The sequence below is a fragment of the Cavia porcellus genome, unplaced genomic scaffold (genome assembly GCF_034190915.1).
Source record: "Cavia porcellus strain 051 isolate PalLab524CR breed Dunkin Hartley unplaced genomic scaffold, mCavPor4.1 scaffold_26, whole genome shotgun sequence".
In the NCBI taxonomy this organism is placed as follows: domain Eukaryota; kingdom Metazoa; phylum Chordata; class Mammalia; order Rodentia; family Caviidae; genus Cavia; species Cavia porcellus.
Window position 1 is genome coordinate 34165793 of NW_026947509.1, and position 19342 is coordinate 34185134.

The 19342-nt window shown below is 42.7% G+C and overlaps 1 non-coding gene across 1 annotated transcript; it reads left to right on the top strand.

Moving 5' to 3' along the window:
• The first annotated feature begins 18890 nt into the window (after positions 1–18890).
• On the top strand, positions 18891–18997 carry LOC134473387 (U6 spliceosomal RNA). Its single transcript, XR_010043639.1, has one exon. It is a non-coding gene; the product is annotated as a U6 spliceosomal RNA (small nuclear RNA).
• The last annotated feature ends 345 nt before the right edge of the window (positions 18998–19342 follow it).

Here is a 19342-nt window from a genome sequence, read left to right on the forward strand (position 1 = left end):
GTCCCACAAACACACCTACAGTGCATAAACTCAGAGTGTTCCCATTATGACAGTTTTACAATAAGCTTTCCCAGCAGAGGCTGAAGTGATGTTTTCATCTGGGAGGCTATAAATCTATCCACAATAAATTACCAGCTATCTGTGTGAGTGAACCAAAAACTTCATAACGTGTGGCTGAAGAATTTTGAAACACCCAAACACCCAGTGAAGGAGGCTGTCTTAATCCACTAGGGCTGCCAGAACAATATGAGACAGATTGGTTTATGACTTCTCATGAATTTGGAGACCGAGAAGTCCAAAATCAAGCACATGTCCACCTGAGCCCTGCAGCCTTTCATCAGGAAATTTCAATCAAAATATAGGGAAGTTTTTCAGCTTTCTTTCCTCTCCTTTATTCCGGCTCCAATTTTTGGTTTCGCCTGCCTCTCCATTTCTAGTCCTGAAACCTCACGTTTCATGGGCCTAACTCCTGATTTGTGGTCAGCTATCTGTCCAGTGAGTCCCCAGGTGCAGAAGAAGCAGGAAGCTCACTAAAGAGCCTTTTATAAAAGGAGACTAATCCTAATCATAAGGACTTTGCTTGTGATTTAGTCAGCTACCAAGCCAGGTGTGATGACACACATCTGCAATCCTAGCACCTCAGGAGGCTGAGGCAGGAGAATGGGGCCAGGCTAGGCTATGTAGTGAGTTCAATGCTAGCCTAAACTATAGCCTACACTGTAAAATAGAACTCCAAACTGAGCACACAGCATCAGCCCACTTCCTCCTCTTCAGCCCAAAAGAAGTGATGTGATTTTCAGGTGCCAGCTCCAGGATACTAGGGGCCTGGTTTGTTTTCCACAAGAAAAGATAAGCCAAAGATAGAGCAGATGTGGAGATGTGAGTTCTCTTTCTCTGCTGCCTCCTCCTCATTGTTCCTTACTTTAAAGAACCCTTGCCCAGACAGTGAAACAAGGCAAACGGGCCCCTCCATTGCCTCAGAACTAGCTTTCAATAAATCCTTTTTTTCTTTTTACCCAAATGTATGGCATCCTTTGATTTGGTCAGCAGTGAGTAAACAACCTGAGCATATGAGCCTAAGCTGCCAGTATCAGAAATACATAGCAAGATGCTGTCTCAAAAGACCGAAATAAGTTAGTAATCACCTACCAAAGGCCCCACCTGCTAATACTATGCTTTTAGAGGTTAGGATTCCAATATATGAATTGGAGTGAGGCACAGACATTCTACCTATAGCAGGGGTCCTACAAGTAACCCCAGCAAGATAGGGTCAGAAATTGGTTATGACTTTGTAAAAAAAAAAAAAAAAAAAAAAAACAGTTGTTTTGTGAACAAAAAAGACAGACGTTCACTCCCAATATAGGAAGAAAATGCCTACACAAATGAAAGCGATGAAAGAATATTCCTAGCACCGCATCTATTCTAAAGGACTCTGTTCTGCTGAAGGGGCAGGGTGATTCATTAGGCTCCACTTAGTGGGGTTCTGGGGAATCTTAGTAGTTCCTCTAGAAGCGGAAATTTACCATGGCCATGAAGAGCATAATGGTAAAGAACCACAGATGCTGTGGACACCACATCTCAGGGAGATACTCATTCTCTGACTTCAGTCCCTGGATGCTGGATGGCCTGTTGATGATGGAAAATGCTTTGAGAAATGCCCACAAGATCCAGAGTATGAGTTGGACCAGAATTACTCACATGCGCCCTGTTGGCTATGTCAGAAGCCATCTGCAGCCCCAGAGGAATTCCAGTTTGTCTTTGGGAGGGACTGCATCTGTGTCTTAGTTTGAGATGTTGTACCTTTAAGCAATGAATGTTATTTCTCCCAGTTCCAGAGGCTGAGAAGTCCAAGATCAAGGAAGCAGCTTGCATTGTCTGATTGTGTCCCACTTCCTGATTCCTAATTCTGTCCTCACAGGACCAGAAGAGGGCCAGCCAGCTCTCCAGCTTCTCATAAAAGCTAAAGACCATGCCTCTCATCACACTGGGATTAAGTTTCCAGCCTATGCATGGGGAGGGCACAAATGTCATTCTCTTATGCAGTCCCAGCCTTCTGGGTATTTTGGGGTGATAGCCAATGGCTAGCCCAACCTGACTTTAATTCCTGAGTGTTCCACCCACCACCTAGGCTTCTGGCCTGACATCCGCCCATTCGAAAAAGCAAACCTGAAGAAGTCATCCCTGACTGCATTTCCCCTTATCCCACCCTCACCTGCCAGTCGAGTCCATGAGCAAACTCTGGAGATCATCTTATTCCCCCCACCCAGTCCCACTGCCACCAGTGATAGTGAAGTTAGTAACTAAGCAACTCAGAATCAATAAAAATGTTGCAACCTCAAAGATGAACCCGAGCGATAAAGGTGGTGTACGTGTATGCACCTGCGTTGTATGTGGAAACAGCACAGGAACTACAGGGAACTATAAGTCATCATGAAGGAAGTTGGAGATAAGGAGAGGACCATGAAATGAGATGAAGGAAACCTAAGGTAGCATTGAACGAGTTCCAACAACCAGAAGGAGGGATCGCTCCAGTTTGGGAGGCTCCCACTCAGCTGTTGGATGTGCTCAGCTGCCGGGAGCCAGCTGTTCACCCCGTGGGCTGCGAGTGCTGTGGGTGGACAGTGACGATCTAGTCATTGTCGAGTAGCCTACCTGGCTCCAGCATCTAGATCCACCCAGAACAATGTATTCCCAACTTGCAGTCGTTGTCAAATTATAAGTTTTGTTCTTGCCTCAGTTTCATATGTTTTCTTCTTTCTAGTATTTTTTCTCCCTCCTTTTTCTGTGGGTGTGCAAGCACACATGTCCAGATGGTTGAACCGAGGGCCGCACTGCCTGTGACTTTCAGCCCCTCCTTTTTTGTATTTCATTTTGACACAGTTTCTCACTGATCACCCAGGCAGGACTTGAACTTGTGATCCTCTGCCTCCGCCTCCCCTTGCACTACAGGGATGTGTCACTGTGCTGGATTCCTCTTCCTTTTCCTTTTTTTTTTTTTTTTTTTTTTTTGAGAGAGAGTTTCACTATGCAGTTCAGCTGGCCTTGAGCTCACTTTGTAGCCCAGGCTAGTTTTGAACTTGCAAGGATCCTCCTGCTTCAGCCTCCTGAGTGCTGGTATTACAGGTATGTGCCACCATACCGGGCCCTCTTAGCTTTTAAAACCTGAAATCTACTAGAACTTTTTTTGTTTTTAGTCTCTTAGATTTTAGGCTTTTACCATAATTTTTCTTTTACTTTACTATTTAAAATTCCATCTTTTTAAAATCAGACACATGTAAATACTGCATTGTTTCACTAATATGAGACATGGAAAGTGTAAACAAGGACAAAATATAGAATAAATATTGTGAAATAGGAAGAAAATGTTCAAACTGGAAGGAAAACTAGGGAGGAGCAAAGGAAATATGGGGAAAGAAAAAAACTATGAGAAAAGAGGAAAAAATGGAAATAAACCTTTTGTAAATAAGGAGAAGAGTTGAAGGAAGGGTAGAAGGATGGGGGGAAAGAATCAAGGTATAAAATGTACAGGTACAAATACCCTGGGGTGATCGTTATACATCTGAAATTTACCCAATCTTTATTATGAAATAAAATTTCATCTTTTTAAATACTTATTTTCTAGTGTTTTCCTCTTTTTTAAGTCATATGCTCCTTTAAATGTGGATTTTAAGGAATCTTCTCATTTACAATGTTGAGCTATTTTTTGTTTGTTTTGTTTTTCCTGCCACTGAGCTACATCTCAATGCTTTTTAAATTTTTATTTTTGAGGCTATTCTTTCTGAAATTTTAGTCCTATATTCTTAGCTTTAAATTTGCCTTTGCTTTTACACCATCTTACCATTTTGTTTTGTCTTTCGCCTATCTCCAGATTGCACATTTCTTCTGGTTTTGAATGTTCTCTTTTAATCACAACCATATCTCACCAGCTAGAAATAGTATCCGATGACTTTTACATTTTGAAAGACGGAAAAATGGTATCGCATTCACAAAACACGCTTGTTTTTGGGGGACACCCACCACAGAGGGAGAACTTCACAAAACAGCTGATGTTCCTTCTACACTTTGCCACCTGCCAGCTCCCAGACTCGTATGAAGCTGGCTCAATGCCCTTGTTAAAAATTTCACCCTTGAGCCCTTAAGCAGGGAGCCAGACCACAGGGCCCCATCCAGCCACAGCCACTCACTTTGTGACTTGGGACAGGTTCCTGAGCCTCTCTGAGTCTCTGTCTTCCTTGCCTACAGAATGTGGTTGATTATGGTAGCATCTCCTGAGGCTGAAAACAGATTTAAGTCAGTCAGTACCTGGAAGGCCCTCATAATAATGCCTGGCACAAAGTACAGTAAATATTGTCAATCAGAAGTTACCCTGAATAGCAGTCTCTCTTAGGAGTGTAAAATGACTGTGTATCTTGTGACAGTCCTACCCGGACAGCTTTTATCCTCCCCCTACAGCAGCTCCAGGGTTTAGCAGACTTTGTTTTGTGTGTGCTTGTGATACAGACCTCTCTTTTTAGGCACTTTCTCTGACTAATGGAATCTCAGTTGGTTTTTCTTAGGTCAGTCCTCCAAGGAGCCACATGGTCTGTGTGTGTACATATGTGTGCACACACGTGTGGGTATGTGTTGGATGGTGGAAGGGGGAATATGCAAAGAAGAATGAGTCTTTGTCCCCTTCCTGTGCCCACCACTAACAACTGACTGTGTCCCTAAATTGTAAAATTCTGCAGAGAAAATGTCTGACTGGCTCAGGCCCACCTATGAACTGGGTTTGCAGCCCACTGCAGCCAGGCAGACAGCTGAGCCAGGAAATACCACTCATCAGTAGAATTAAGATGGCCAAGTTCCAACCTTGCATAGAGAGACTGTGTGTGTATGTGTGTGTGTGTGTGCATGTATGTGTGTGTAGGAACAAGGACGCATGTGCTCATTGGGGCAGTGACAATCTCAATGAAGGGAAGCAATTATTTTATGACTATATCTATGTGGCCTGGTATCGCCATAAATATGTGTATCTTAGTCTGAGAATCGGATATATATATAGTAGTAATAATCATCTTTTTAAATATGTAACTAGGGAGATAAATTTTCAGAATAAGCCAAGAGAACAGGATTAAAGAGAAATTGGAGAAAGTACAACCCAAAACAGTCTCAATGTATAGATAAGAAAGAATGTTTTAAAGTTAGATATGAAAAAACGAGCATAGGGTGTTTTGGACAAGATGAATGAAGGCAGTGAACTACAAGAAAATTAGGCTGTTCACAGATGCTCCACTCGGATCTCACTTGAATGAATTTTAAAAACTCAACATCCAATTTTAAAAAATCCTGTGTTAAAGAAAACAGAGCTTTATCAACTGAGAAAATGCCAGATAACAAAATTACAACAATTAAAAGATTACATGTAAATGGACTAAATTCTCCTGTATAAGGAACAGATTCTCAGACTGGATTTAAAAGACAAAATCTATATACATGCAACTTACAAAAAAAAAAAAGCATTTAAAGCAATGATTGTGGGGCAGGGTGGCAAATGCCTGTAATTTCAATACCTGGAAGGGTGAAGCAGGAAGAGCAATGGGAATTTGAGGTCAGTCTGAGATAATGGTGAGTTCCGGGCGTGGGCCAGCCTTAGCTGCAAAGTGAGACCCTATCTCAAAAAAAAAAAAAAAAAAAAAAAAAAACCAAAGCAATGATTTTAAAAACCTGGCTCAGATAAATCCTGTTTGCACAGCAGCAAGCGTAGCATGTCCCAGCATGACTGATTCAATTCTGTGCATCCCGGGATTTCAGCGAACCTAGGCTTACCCAGAATCCAGTGGGAAAGCCCCTAGGAAAGGATTTGCGTGGGAAGCCAGCCTTCAGGAAAGGACGTCCTTTCCAGCCAAGTCTCAAAGAGCCTTGAGGAACACAGGTCAGCCGGATGTTGTGTGCCAGGACGGCTGCAGGAAAAGGCGCATGCCTCAGACGCTGCTCAACCTAAGGGAGCCCGCCCGTGGATTTGTAGCAGAGCATCAGCGGGTAGTGCACCCTTGGCACAGGTTGGCTTAAAGCCCAGTAGCGCTCCTTTCATGGTCCCCAAACACAGGCTCCCCTTAGGCAGTGCCAAGTGACAATCAGCAAGTCCCTGGCCTCACCAAGTCCCCATAGGTTTCCATCTCTCCTGGAAAAGGAAGTAATCGAAGATACTGCTCCAGAAAGGCCAGATTGAAAAACAGAGAGCTTTCTCAAGTATATGTTAAACTTTCAAAAAAATTAATTGCAGTTTTGAAGGCAAAGATATTCTCAGTAGATACAAAGATCCACACATCCTTGGCTCAGAGTGCAACACAATAAAATAGAGACAGCACCCACATAGAGGGCATAGAGGAAAAGCTCCTCAGTGGGACAGTGGAGTTGAAAAGGCTCTGCTAAATATGGGAATGATATTTTTAAAACCAAAAAAGACACCAGGCACACAGATAAATCAGTAGCTAAATGTTTTAAAAAGATATGAAGGAATATGTTTAATACATAAAACTGAGATGAAAACAATATTTAAAAACCACTAATATAATGTACCAAGAAGAATACAAAAGAAACAAAATACACAAAAAGTTTTAATAAGAAATGTCATTTAAGCCAGGCGTGGTGGCTCATACCTGTAATCCCAGCACTCAGGAGGCTGAGGCAGGAGGATCGTTGTGAGTTCCAGACTAGCCTGGGCTACAAAGTGAGCTCAAGGTCGACCTGAACTGCACAGAGAGACCCTGTCTCAAAAAAGAAAAAAAAAATGTCATTTAAAGTGAAGTCCTAGCTGGCCACAGTGGTACATGCCTGTAATCCTGGCACTCAGGAGACTGAGGCAGGAGAGTCACTGCAAATTCAAGACCAGCCAAGGCTATATAATGAGTTCAAGACCAGCCTGAATTACACAGTGAAACCCTGTTTCAAAAAGACCAAAGAAATAAAGTGAAGCCCTAAAAACTAGAACATCATAGGAAATGAACAGTTTTGGATAAAAATAACATGAGAAGAAAAATAAAAACAGAAAAATAGGGACAGATAAGAAAAAGTTCATAAAAGAAATTGAAAATGTATTCAGAGAAGATTTGTAGAAAGAACAAGTTTCCCAGACTAGAAAATACTGTCATTAACATTTTCAATATCAAATAAACCCAATTTAATTTGTGAGGCAAATATGGTTATTTTCCATCTATTTGTAAAGATAAAGATTACAATACAAAAAAGTTTTATACTTTTTAAATTCATGTGCAATCTTACCACTTTTGCATATTTATTTTATCCTATTTTTTCTCTGCTACTACAGTGCATTATTCTGGGGGGTGCAGAATGTGCAGCCATTTCCCATCCTTCACAACTGAATCTTAGTATTGTTCACATTCATGTTAGTGGTTTATTTTACAAATCTTAAGTGTTTATCAGAAATAACTTTGGTTGGGGCTGTAGATTTAGCTCAGCGGCATAAGCACCTGCCTTGCAAGCAGGCGGTCATAAGTTCGATCCCCGGTACCGATAAAAATTTTAAAAAAAAAAAAGAAAGAAAAGAAAAAGAAATAACTTAGGTAATAAGTCAGATTGTACAGAAGAAACTAAACATATATGTGTAACCAGGCATGGCAGAGCATGCCTGTAACTCCAGCACTTGCGAGGCTAAGGGAGGAGGCATACTGTGAATTTGAGGCCAGCCTGGGCTACAGAGTGAAACCCTGTCTCAAATACATACATACATACATACATTTATACATTCATACATACATAAATTATCAACCAGAGGCAGGCAGACACAGACATTTGGGTTAGAATATTCTTTTGTGAAATCAGGCAGTTCAAATAGAGCACACAGAATTCAAATAGCATAGAAAGAATTTTAAAGTGTACAATTCAGTACTCCTCATGATAGCCATGACACTGTGCAATCATCACCATAATCATCAGTTTTGGAACGTCTCCGCCACACCACAGAGAAAACCAATACCCGTCACCAGCGACTGCCCATTTCCCGCCATCTTGGCACGCAGCCCATTCTGGGCACCGCTCTGCTCGGTCCCGGACTTCCTCATCCGGGCACTTCCGTCAGCGGATTGGATAATCCGTGAGCCCTCGTGGCTGGCTGCCTTAGTTTATTTCTTCCATGCTGTTGCATAAATCAGTACCTCGTTCATCTCTTTCTTTCTTTTTTTTTTTTTTTAATCGGTACCAGGAATCGAACTCACGATTGCCTGCTTGCAAGCCAGGCGCTTATGCCGCTGAGCTAAATCCCCAGCCCCCACGTTCATCTCTTTTTATGGCTGAATAATACTATGGAAGGGATCAGAAACAAGAATAGACCTATCGAGATATAATTAATTCATTTATGAGTTCAGCCTCTCCAAATGCAGCCACCTTTCAAAATCCCCACCTCCGAACACACAAGACTTTCAGGGGAGAGATTAGATCCAAACCATCACACGGAGCTACAGCAATTTCAGCTCCAGAGGAAATTAAATCAGTCACCAATAAGACATCTACACGCCATGTGTACCACAGCACTAGCCAAGATATGAGGTCAATATAAACATCAGTGAACAAATAGATAAACAAAATGGGATATATATGCAAAGGATTGTTCTCCTTCAAAAAGAAGGAAATGCTATTAATGTTAATTAATAAAGAAGATGAGATGTATATGCAACAGAATACCATGAAGCTTTAAAAAGAAGATATCCTGACATTTATGATAATGTGGATGAATTCAAAGGACATTGTGCTAAGTGAAAGAAACCAAGCACAGAAAGAAAAGTGCTGCATGTCTCACTTACATAGTACATGGGATTTAAAAAGCTGAACTCAAAGAGTAAGGTGTTTACCAGGAGCTGTGGGGAGGAGGGCGATTTGGGAGCTATTTTACAAAGGTTACATAATTTCATTTAGACTGGAGGAAAGTTTCAGAGATCTGTTGTATAGCATGATGACCATAATGAATACTAGTGTTTTATACACTTGAAAATTCCTAAGAGCTGATTTTGAATATTCTCAGCACAAGAAAAGTATATGAGGTAACAGAAATGTTAATTGGCTTGATTTAGTCATTCCACTAAATACATATATATAATATATAAACATAATGTATTATATATCATATATTCTGTTATATATTATGTTTTACAGTTATATATTATGTTGTAGATATATACAATTCTGTCATTTAAAACTTTTTGGTGGGGGGTACCAGGGATCAAACTCATGACCTTACACTTGCCAAGCAGGCACTTGTACTGCTGAGCTAAACCCCCAGCCTTGTCAGTAAAAACTTGTAAGTTAAGTCAATGGCACATGCCTATAATCTCAGCACTCAGGAGGCTGAGGCAGGAAACTTGCTGCGAATTCAAGGCCAGCCTGAGCTACATAGTGAGACCCTGCCTCAAAAAAAAAAAAAATTTAAATTTTAAATAAAATCTAATAGTAAACATTTTTCCATTATTCTCTCTGTAAACAATGTGTTTCTCATTGTTTGCCTCAATTCTTTTTAATGTGCAAAATTGGAACACCAATCGGCACTTCCTACCAATTGGCACTTAGAACATTTATTTTGGGGAAAAGAAACAAAACGAAAACAAACCAAGCTGAGTTAGTGACTCCTCACCTGGCCTTTTATTCGGCTTGGGGACTGTTAATCTTCTTTGTCATTCTATATATTTATTTTTACAAGTAGTTTTCATGCAGTGCAGGATTCAGAAGGTAGCAAGGGACATGCATGACCGCACCTCCCTCCCCTCCCTGCTCTGCCGTCCTCCGCTGCAAGCCAGGAAGTCGCAGGGTTCCTGGAGGCGTTCCAGGGTTCCTGGATCCCCCCCCCCCCCGTGCCATCAGCCAGCCCCTGGCTTGGTGCAGTCTCAATTTCCCCATCTGTGAAGAAGGGATCTTGACCGTAGCCTCATGAATGGTCCCAAGGGTCCTAGGCAGCGCTGGCAGAGTGCCGGTTCCGTGGGGACCACTGTGAAGGAGCCAGAGTGACCCGTCCCCAAGAGTCTGCTTTCGCCCGCAGCGCCCGCAGCGTGGTCCCCACATGGGGCTGGGCTGTTTCTCTGGCCATCAGCCTCTGGTCCCCATGGCCTCTTGCAGATGACAGACATGGAGTGAGGACCTCTGTCGGAGGTCCTAGTGTTTGCCCTCTTTGAAGCACAACAGTCGCTGCACTGATCCGGAATCTGGGTGGCGTTCTTCCTACCAGCAGTGACTGTCTGCAGAGCACAGCAGGTTTTCAGAGGGCTGTTCTCCTGTGCAAACACAGGCATGCCTTTAACAATGCGTCCTCACTGCCCTGTCCAGCACAGGCTCAGGGGCCCTCAGATCTTCAGAGGTCAGCGAGGTCAAGGTCAAGATCAAGGCAGAGGTGCTGGCGCTGGGGTCAGGAGCAGCCAAGAGGCCAACTTCTCCCATCCCTGTCTGTGACTACCTCTGCCATCAGGGAACATTGTTCAAGAGGACAGAAGAGGAGCTCAGGGCTCCCTCAGCCCCACCCATTCCCAGTGTCTGGGGTGCAGGCAGCTCTGCCCAGGCCGCTGTCTCCCTTCTCTCCAGATGCGCAGGCAGACACTGCGCCTGCCTTCCTAGCGCTGTGCTGTTGTTACTCTAAACCCATGGGCCGAGCCGCCACGGAGACTCGACTTGCTCACTCGTTTTATCGCTGAACCTTGTGCTTCTTTCTCTTGGACATGGCCTTTCCACTCCCAGGAGAACCCCGCAAGCCCAGTACTTAGCATAATTTTTGTATCTCAGAGGACATATGCATCGTGAGAGTTTTCGTTTTTACAAGTGTTCTTGGCTTTTGCGTGTATATATCACACTGAGGATATTTAGAATCAGTTTCCCAGCAGTGGTGAAGCCATCGCTATGCTGTTGGATCACGTTAGGTGTTCACTGCAGACTCTTAGAGAGACAGATCATCTACACCCGCAGAGCCTTGCCTGGGGTAGCTGGGCCGGTCCTCCACCTGGCCAGGGCTCCTGTAGGTCCCTTTGGAGTTTAATTTTTGAACTTACTGTTGTCCTGGAGTTTTTAGCTGTGATTGCTGTTGTCATATAGGAATAGTTGTGATTATTATTGTCATATAGGAATATTTTTATTTTTTAAAATGTTCTTTTTAGGCCAGGGATTTAGTTCAGCAGGGTAAGTGCTTGCCTGGCAACTGCAAGATCGTGAGTTCGATCCTGAGTACAATTAAAAAAGGAAAACACAATTTTCGAAATCTAATTTATTACAGCCTCAAAACTTATACAAAGGCAGGAATAACTTCGGAAACATGGGCAGGAAACTTTGTTCTTGGATAGGAAAACTCAATATTGAAAAGACATAAAAATTTTTGTTTATATATAAATTCAATAAAATCCCATGAGAGCATAGTAGGATAGTGTGGGAACTTGGATAAATTATTCTACAATTCTTCTGGAAAGTCAGTATGGAAGAAGAGTAATTTGGAGTGGTGTCCCACCAGACATTAAATAATCTTTTTTCTAATCGGTACCCAGTATCAAACTCACAAACATGCACTTGCAAGGCAGGCGCTTATGCTGCTGAGCTAAATCCCCAGCCCCCACCCAAATAATCTTAAAACCATAGTGAATAGCTAGGCGTGGTGGTGCCCACCTGTAATCCCAGCACTCAGGAGGCTGAGACAGGAAGATCATTGCAAATTTGAGACCCACTTAGGCTACAGAGTAAGCTTAAGGCCAGCTGAACTGCATAGTGAGATCCTGTCTCAAAAAGACCAAAACAAAACAAAAAGCCCACAGTGAGTAAGACAATATGGTCAAGAATAAGCAAAAGTAACAAAATAGTCCATGAATACTTGTGAATTCTATATGAAAAAAGTAAAAACTCAAATAGATAGAAAACTCCATTAATTTGCTATAAAACACAATAGTTGGGGTAGCAACCTACCCTTTTAAAAAAATACTTGTCTCCTTCACTCTGAGGTAAATCCTGGGATGGTAAAAGCTATGTAACTTTAAAAGTCAGAAGCATGCTGAATCTAAAAGTACGCTAATGCTTCTGTAACTTTGTGTCACAGCCACAAACGAATGCCATGTGTTGTCTTAGGGACACTTTTCAAAAAGCAGGTGGTTCCTCAGCCCAAGGAGATGACATTTAAGACGAGGGAGATGGATAGGCTGTGTTCAAGCCTGCAAGGAGCCTTTTTGCCTGTGAGGCTGTCCTGAAGCTCATCTGGACATCCGTGAAGGGAGAAAGACCACCCCTCATCTCTGAGAACCAGCTGGGCAGTGGAAGAAACACACATTTGTCTGAACCCATGAGATCTGCCTGTTTCAGGCTCTCTGGGAGACCTGCCAAGCAGGCAAGCAGACCCCGCAGAGAGACAGACGACAGATGTGAGTTCGCTCTGTCTGCCCTTGCTGTCTTGCTCACGTTCTAAACTCATTACTGCTTTCTCTGTCTAGGGACAAAACCTAATTTAAGCCATCAGGCATCCATGGATGAATTACAGCAGCTTGTGGATGATCCTCGGCAGCTTCCTTGTCTCAGTCTGATGAGAGTTTGGTTTGCCAGGTGGCTTTAATAAACACAGTGGTCATTTGATACACCTTTATCACCCACCCAAATGCATATAGTATAAAAAAATGGTTAATGAAAAAAACTTGGAAATGACTTCCTGGTTGACTCTCAGATTCTTCCATGCTGTGTTAGTCACCTTTGCCATCTCTGGGAAACATAACCTGATGCTCCCAATACACAGGAGGAGCAGCTTGTTTGGCTCATGGTTTCAGCAGGTTCAGTCCATGGCGAAGGGCCTGGTGGGGAAAGTCACTGAATCATGGCACCCAAAAAGCATATGACAAAGAAAGGAGCCAGGAGAATGTACCCTTCCAGGTCATGGTCCCAGTGACCACCTCCTCCAACCGGACCCCTCCTCCTCATAGCTCATCCACCTCTGACCTCATCCATGGCCACGCGCCCTGACAAGGACAGCACCCCATTATCCAGTTACCTGCCCAAAGCCCCACCTCTGAACACATGAGACTCTGGGGGACATTTCAGATCTGAAACAGAACTCTTAACTGGCTATGTGACCTTGGGAAAGTTACTCAGTGTGCCTTAGTTTCCTCATCTATAAAATAGGGGTGGAAATATCTATTAGGGTTAAATGTTAATAATTAGTAGCTTAGTAAACACCCGCAACAGAACCTGGTACCCAATAAGCACTATTTTATTTTTAAATATTCAATTTAGGGGCTGGGGATTTAGCTCAGCAGCATAAGCGCCTGCTTTGCAAGCAGGCAGTCATGAGTTTGATTCCTGGTACCGATAAAAATGAAAAAGACAAAAAGAAAAAGTTTAGGTATTTAAAATATATTTTTTTAAAAATTCAATTTAATTCAACTGTTTCTTCTTATTTCTCCCACACTTCATTCTTCATGGATGTCTGCGTTGATTCTTTTTTTTTTTTTCTTCTAAAATTTCAGTGTTGATTCTGTGTTGATTCTTATCATGGTGGTGCTGTAGTCTGGAAGTGGTTTGCCCCTAAGGGTATTAGAAGCATGATCTCCACTGTGCTGGTGTTAAGGGGTGGGGACATTAGAAGAACAGGGTGGGTCACACCTGTGATCCCAGATTCCCAGAAGCTAAGCCTGCAAATTTGAGCCTATCCTAGGCAATTTAGCAACTTAGCAAAACTCTGTCTCAGAATAAAAATTTTTAAATCTGGCACCAAAATTCAATGTAAAGATTTTGAGTTCAATACCTAGTACAACAACAATGACAATAATAATAATAATAATAGTGGTAATAGTAGTAGTAGTAGTCTTAGACCCTCAGAGAAGTAGGACCTGGAGAGACCATTACTGCCCTGGGGGTGCTGCCCTCAAGGGATTAAGGCCTTACTTGTGGGACACTGGTTAGTTTTCAGGAAAGGCTTGATATAAAAGCAAGACAGACCCGCCCTACTCTCTCTGGTTGCTATCCTTACCATGGGCTGAAGTTTGGAATTTGAGGATCCCCAAAGGTCTGTCTCCAGTCTGATGGTACCAGGAAGCTGTGAACACCCAGCTCCCCTCCTTCCTGGCTGCCACAAGGTAAGCAGCTTTACTCTGACTACTGTGCCATGAGCCCAGCACAGGCCCAAAATCAGCAGGCCCAACCCACCATGTGTGGCACCTTCTGAAACAATGATCTAAAATAAATTTTCCCTGTTTTAACACTGATTTTCTTGGATGTTTTGTTACAGTAGCAGAAAACTGACATATCCAGTGTGTTCTTCTTCTCACGGGCACTCCACCGTCATGCCATCCATCACAGCACCCAACCCTTGGTCATCAACAGAAGCTGAACTGATGAAGTCACCCATGGGTTGGGGTTTTAGCCTCCAAACTGTAAGCTAAATAAACCCCTTTCTTAATATGTTATTCAGTCTCGGGTGTTTTGTGATCACAATGGAAAAGAGACTGCTACAGTGGAGAATTGTTCAGGACCAACAGTTAGGGATACATTCATTGTGAAAATGTGATGACAAAGAGCATTGTGAATGTATATACAGGAAACATTCTCATTTATATTTTATTATATGGAATTTAGGAAAATTTTATTAGCTTGGCATAAGCTTATGTTTCTCAATCTTAAAAGTTTACTAATGATATATAGAGACAAAATGTACAAATGCGAATGAACTGCCAACTTTAACACATTATGTGTCCATGGCTAATTGTGACTTAATATGTTCTGATGAAAAGTAATCCAAGAACTGGGCATGGTGTCTCACACATGTAATCTCAGCTCTTGGGAGGCAGAGGCAGGAAGATCACTGCCTATTTGAGGCCAACCTGGCCTACAAAGTGAGTTCTAGGTCAGCCTGAACTACATAATGAAACCCTGCCGCAAAAAGACAACAGAGAAAGAAAAATAGGTAGAAAGAAAATCCAAGATCTTATAAGGTTATTTAGCTTTTGCCATTTTTTAAATTTTAAAAGTCTTCTTCTCACTTGCCTATCAGGGTGGCTAGAAAAGAAAGCCAGACAGCAGTAAGTGCTGGCAATGACGCAGAGAAACCAGACTCCTTGTGCACTGTTGGGGAACAGATGGCATAGCCACTGGGGACAGTGTCCTCAGAAGTTAACTGTGAATTCGTGTGACCAGTCATCCACTAGTTAAATACCCAAGAAAATGAAAACACACATCCACACAAAAGCTTATGCACGCACATTCATAAAGCACCATTCATAGTAGCTCAGAAGTGGAAATGGTCCAAAGATCCACCCACTAATGGCTGGATAAGCAAACTGTGGCCCATCCACACAATGGAACAGCACTTGGCCACACTGCATAGCATCCGTGGGGGCTGAAATTTTTGCAGTATGGGGCTTGAATCCAGAGGCACTATCCTGCTGATCTACACTCCCAGGTGCCTCGCTGGTAGCTGGAACTGCAGGTGTGCACCACATCTGGCAGTGAGGCCTGAATCCTGAGAGCATCATGCTAAGTGGCAGAAGCCAGACACAAAAGACCACACATTGTGTGACCCTGTTTATATGAAATGTCCAGAAGAGCAAATCTGCAGAAAAAGGAGACTGCTGTTGTGACAGCCTGGGGACCAGGTAGGGGATCTGGCAGGGATGGGGTACAAGATTGCTTCTCAGGGTGTGGGAAAGATTCTCAGAGTGATTATAGTGAGAATAGCCTGAGGCTGAACAAACTCAACAGCACCAAGCAGTACATGTTAGGGGGTAAACTGTGTGGTGTAGGAACCATATATCTTGAAAAGCTGTTAAAAATAAACTCTTTTTTGGCTTCGCAGGTGGGAAGCACACACGTAGGTATTTAACTTATTACAACCCTGAGTCCACTGTATTTACAGATCTGTACTACTGTGTAACCATCAGATTAAAATTTGTTTTCATGCTGACCTTTCAGGGGGAATTTGAAACAAAACATTGAACCAGCTTCAACAAATTTGGAAGTTCTCTGTCTTTCAACCTTCCGCATGATTTTATAATTTCTAGGGAGGTCCCAGGCATTAACTAATGATAGAATATTTGGAAAAGAACCCGAATTTCCTATTTGCTTTTCCTTCTTCCTTTCTTCTTGGTTGTTGATTGGTTTTGCCTGTTTTTTGTTTATTTTGTTTTGTTTTGGAAACAGGCTCTACTTCTTTAGGTCAGACCAGCTTTGAACCCACAGCAATCTTCCCCCTCAGCTTCTGAAGGCAGAGATGAAAGGCTTGAGTCACCTTGCCGGGCCCACATTTTCTGAAGGAGGAGGTTTCTTGTGATTGTCTCCAAGCACTAGACTACATATAGTGACTTTCTACTGCAAGCCCTGTCTCAGCCCTCCAGCTTGGGAGCCCCATGTCTACAAGCCTGTGGCTCTGTGGACCCTGGTGAACACAGGGGCAGCTTGGAGAGCACTGCTCCAGTGCCTCAGAAACACAGCCCTTGTGGCTTTGGCGCTGCACCTGCCCAAGGAGTTCCATGCTGTGCTCAGCCATCTCCCAAGTGATGATGGCAGGAAGGGCTGGATCCCTCAGAACGGGGTAAATCAGGACACAGCACTGACTACAGTCAGGGGTGAGGTCCTCTTGTGGCTCCCCTAAGTCTGCACGCAATTATTCCTTATCTCGTATTACCCTCCTACCCACTCCCTTCTTTCTCTGCTCTGCTTGGCCCTGGTCCTGTTGCAGGGCTGTTTGCATGGCTTGTGGTCCTATCTGGGGCCCCCTTTTTCTGCCTCCAGCTTTCTGTCCCAATTCCTATTAGTTCCTCCATCCCAGGAACAGTTCTGTCACTAAACTCCTCCAGCTACACATGGGAGTCTCCAAGATCCCGATTCCACCCACCCACACACTCACATACTCAGGAAGTTTTAGGGTGGAGATGCAGCTCCCCAAAGTGATGAAATCAATGATTTTATGGAAAAGGCAAACCTTATCTGACTTGGAAAAATTGAAAACAATGTGACATCTCTTGTACCTCAGTACTTCAGAGCAAACTCGCCCTTGTTGGAGTTCCTGTGCACAGCAGGGCCCTGCTGTGGTCGGAATGCCTCTGAGAATAGTTGGGGGAGACAGGGCCTGAGGGAGGGTGTTTAGGTCCTAGGTCCTACCCTTGTGACAGAGTAATGCCAGGGGTAAAGAGCTCGAGGCTGAAAGTGTAATAATTCATCTTTCTCTCTCTCTCTCTCTCTCTCTCTCTCTCTCTCTCTCTCTCTCTCTCTCTCTCTCCAGATCATCCTCTTCACCTTGGACTTCTCAATCTTGAGAACCATGACACAAATGAACTTGTATTGTTTATAAATTTTCTGGTCTCTAGTATTCTGTTACAGTGACAGAAAATCAACGAAGACAGGCCCTTTTCACTGCACACTTAGGGTCCTCTATTGTCTATTTTGCAAGGTAACTTTAGATGCATAAAACCACTTATCACCTTCATTAAAGCACTTTCCTTGCTCTTGGGCTTGGGGACAGGGACTGGTGAGGATCTGCACCCACCTCCTGATACAGTTCTGAGGTTTTCCTTTAATCCACAAGTCTGGGCTGTTTTCTTTTCTTTTCTTTTCTTTTCTTTTTGGTCTTTTTTCTTTTTTTTTTTTTTTAATCTGTACCAGGAATCAAACTCATGACCTCCTGCTTGCAAGGCAGGTGCTTATGCCACTGAGCTAAATCCCCAGCCCTGGATTTTTTTTTTTTTTTTTGGTCTTTTTCTTTTTTATCAATCTGGGCTGTTTTCAGTTCAAAGGAAAACACTGATCAGAGTTCTGTTTTATTCTGTTTTGTTTTTTCTGCGTTTTTTTTTTTGTTTGTTTGTTTCCTTTTGGTTCTTTTTGTTTTGTTTTTTGTTTTTAGACTGTGTCTCACTATGTAGTTCAGGCTGGCCTTGTACTCACTTATGTAGCCCAGGCTGACCTCAAGCTCACAGAAATCTTCCTGTCTCAGGCTTCCAAGAGTTAGGATTACAGGTGTACGCCACCACCTGGTTCAGATATATTTTTAAGGGGAGTAGAACAGCTGAATTCTGCTCCTCCTTCTTGCTAACTTGTCTTTTGATGACTTGGTATCACTTTTTCGATAAACTGGATGCTCTCCCTCTTAACTCTTACTCACAGGAATTGTGCTAAGTTAATGCACCTTGAGGGTGTGGATTTGCTGCCACAGCATGCCGGGCCTTATTACACAGCCAAGGCCACTGGCTAAGTACCGCCAGGAAAAGAGGGCTAAAACTCAGCAATTTTACAAATCATTCTTTCTGGATAAAACCTTCTTAAGTTAAATAACCAGATAAAGGAGTTAAAAACATTTAATTACTGAATTTGAGAGTACATTTTGTAAATTTCTCTAGCCAGGAGGTTTCACCAGGAAATTATATTATCTAAAATTAGATGCTTTACACTTTACTTGGATTTTTAAAAAATGTTTGTGGTGAGTGATTGGGAACACCTGTTTTAAAATGTTCCATGTTTTAAAAAAATAGAGCTGGATTCCTACTTCACACCTTAATAAATTCCAGATGGATTAAAAGTAAAAATGTACATATGATACATATAAAACTCAATATAAGTACTGGAAAAATAGGGGAAGGTTTATTTAATCTTGGGAGGTAAAGGGAGAGGCATTTCTAAACATGACAGCAAAGCTAGAAGCCATTTAAAAACCTGATGGATTGGACTATATAAAAATGAAATTTACATAGGATGTTCTCCTATATTTAAAAGTCAAAGATTGGGCGAAATTGCATACTTGTAGCCCAGCACTTGGCAGGCTGAGGCAAGACGACTGCTGCAATTTTGAGGCCAGCCTGGGCTACAAAGTGAATTCTAGGCCAGCCTAAACTGCATAGCAAAACCCTGTCTCAAAAGCACGAGAAAAAAAAAAAAAAAGAATCACGACAGAAACATAGAAAAGTATTTTGGCGCTTGCTTCAGAAGCACATATACTAAAATTGGAACAATACAGAGAAGATTAGGGTGGCCCCTGTGCAAGGATGATGTACAAATTCACGAAGTGTTCAGTATTCTCAGGCCGAGGATTTAGCTCAGCAGCATAAGCACCCACTTTGCAAGCGTGAGGTTGTGAATTTGATCTCCTTTACCAAAACAAAACAGAAAAAAAAAAAAAAAAACAGCATTCTGACACGTGAGAAGCAAACAGATAATATTCCTAATATATGAATAACTCCTACAAATTAGTTATAAAAGGAATTCTCCAGTGGGTAAAAGGTGATGGACACTGGTATGGTTTAAGTCTAGATGGCCCCCAAAACTCCCCTGTGATTCTAGATAAGACCTTCAGAAGGCGTCTGGACTGGGGGTTTGCAGCTGCCAGCTGTGGGCATGACCCTGTGGAGGGTGGTCTCGGTGGGCG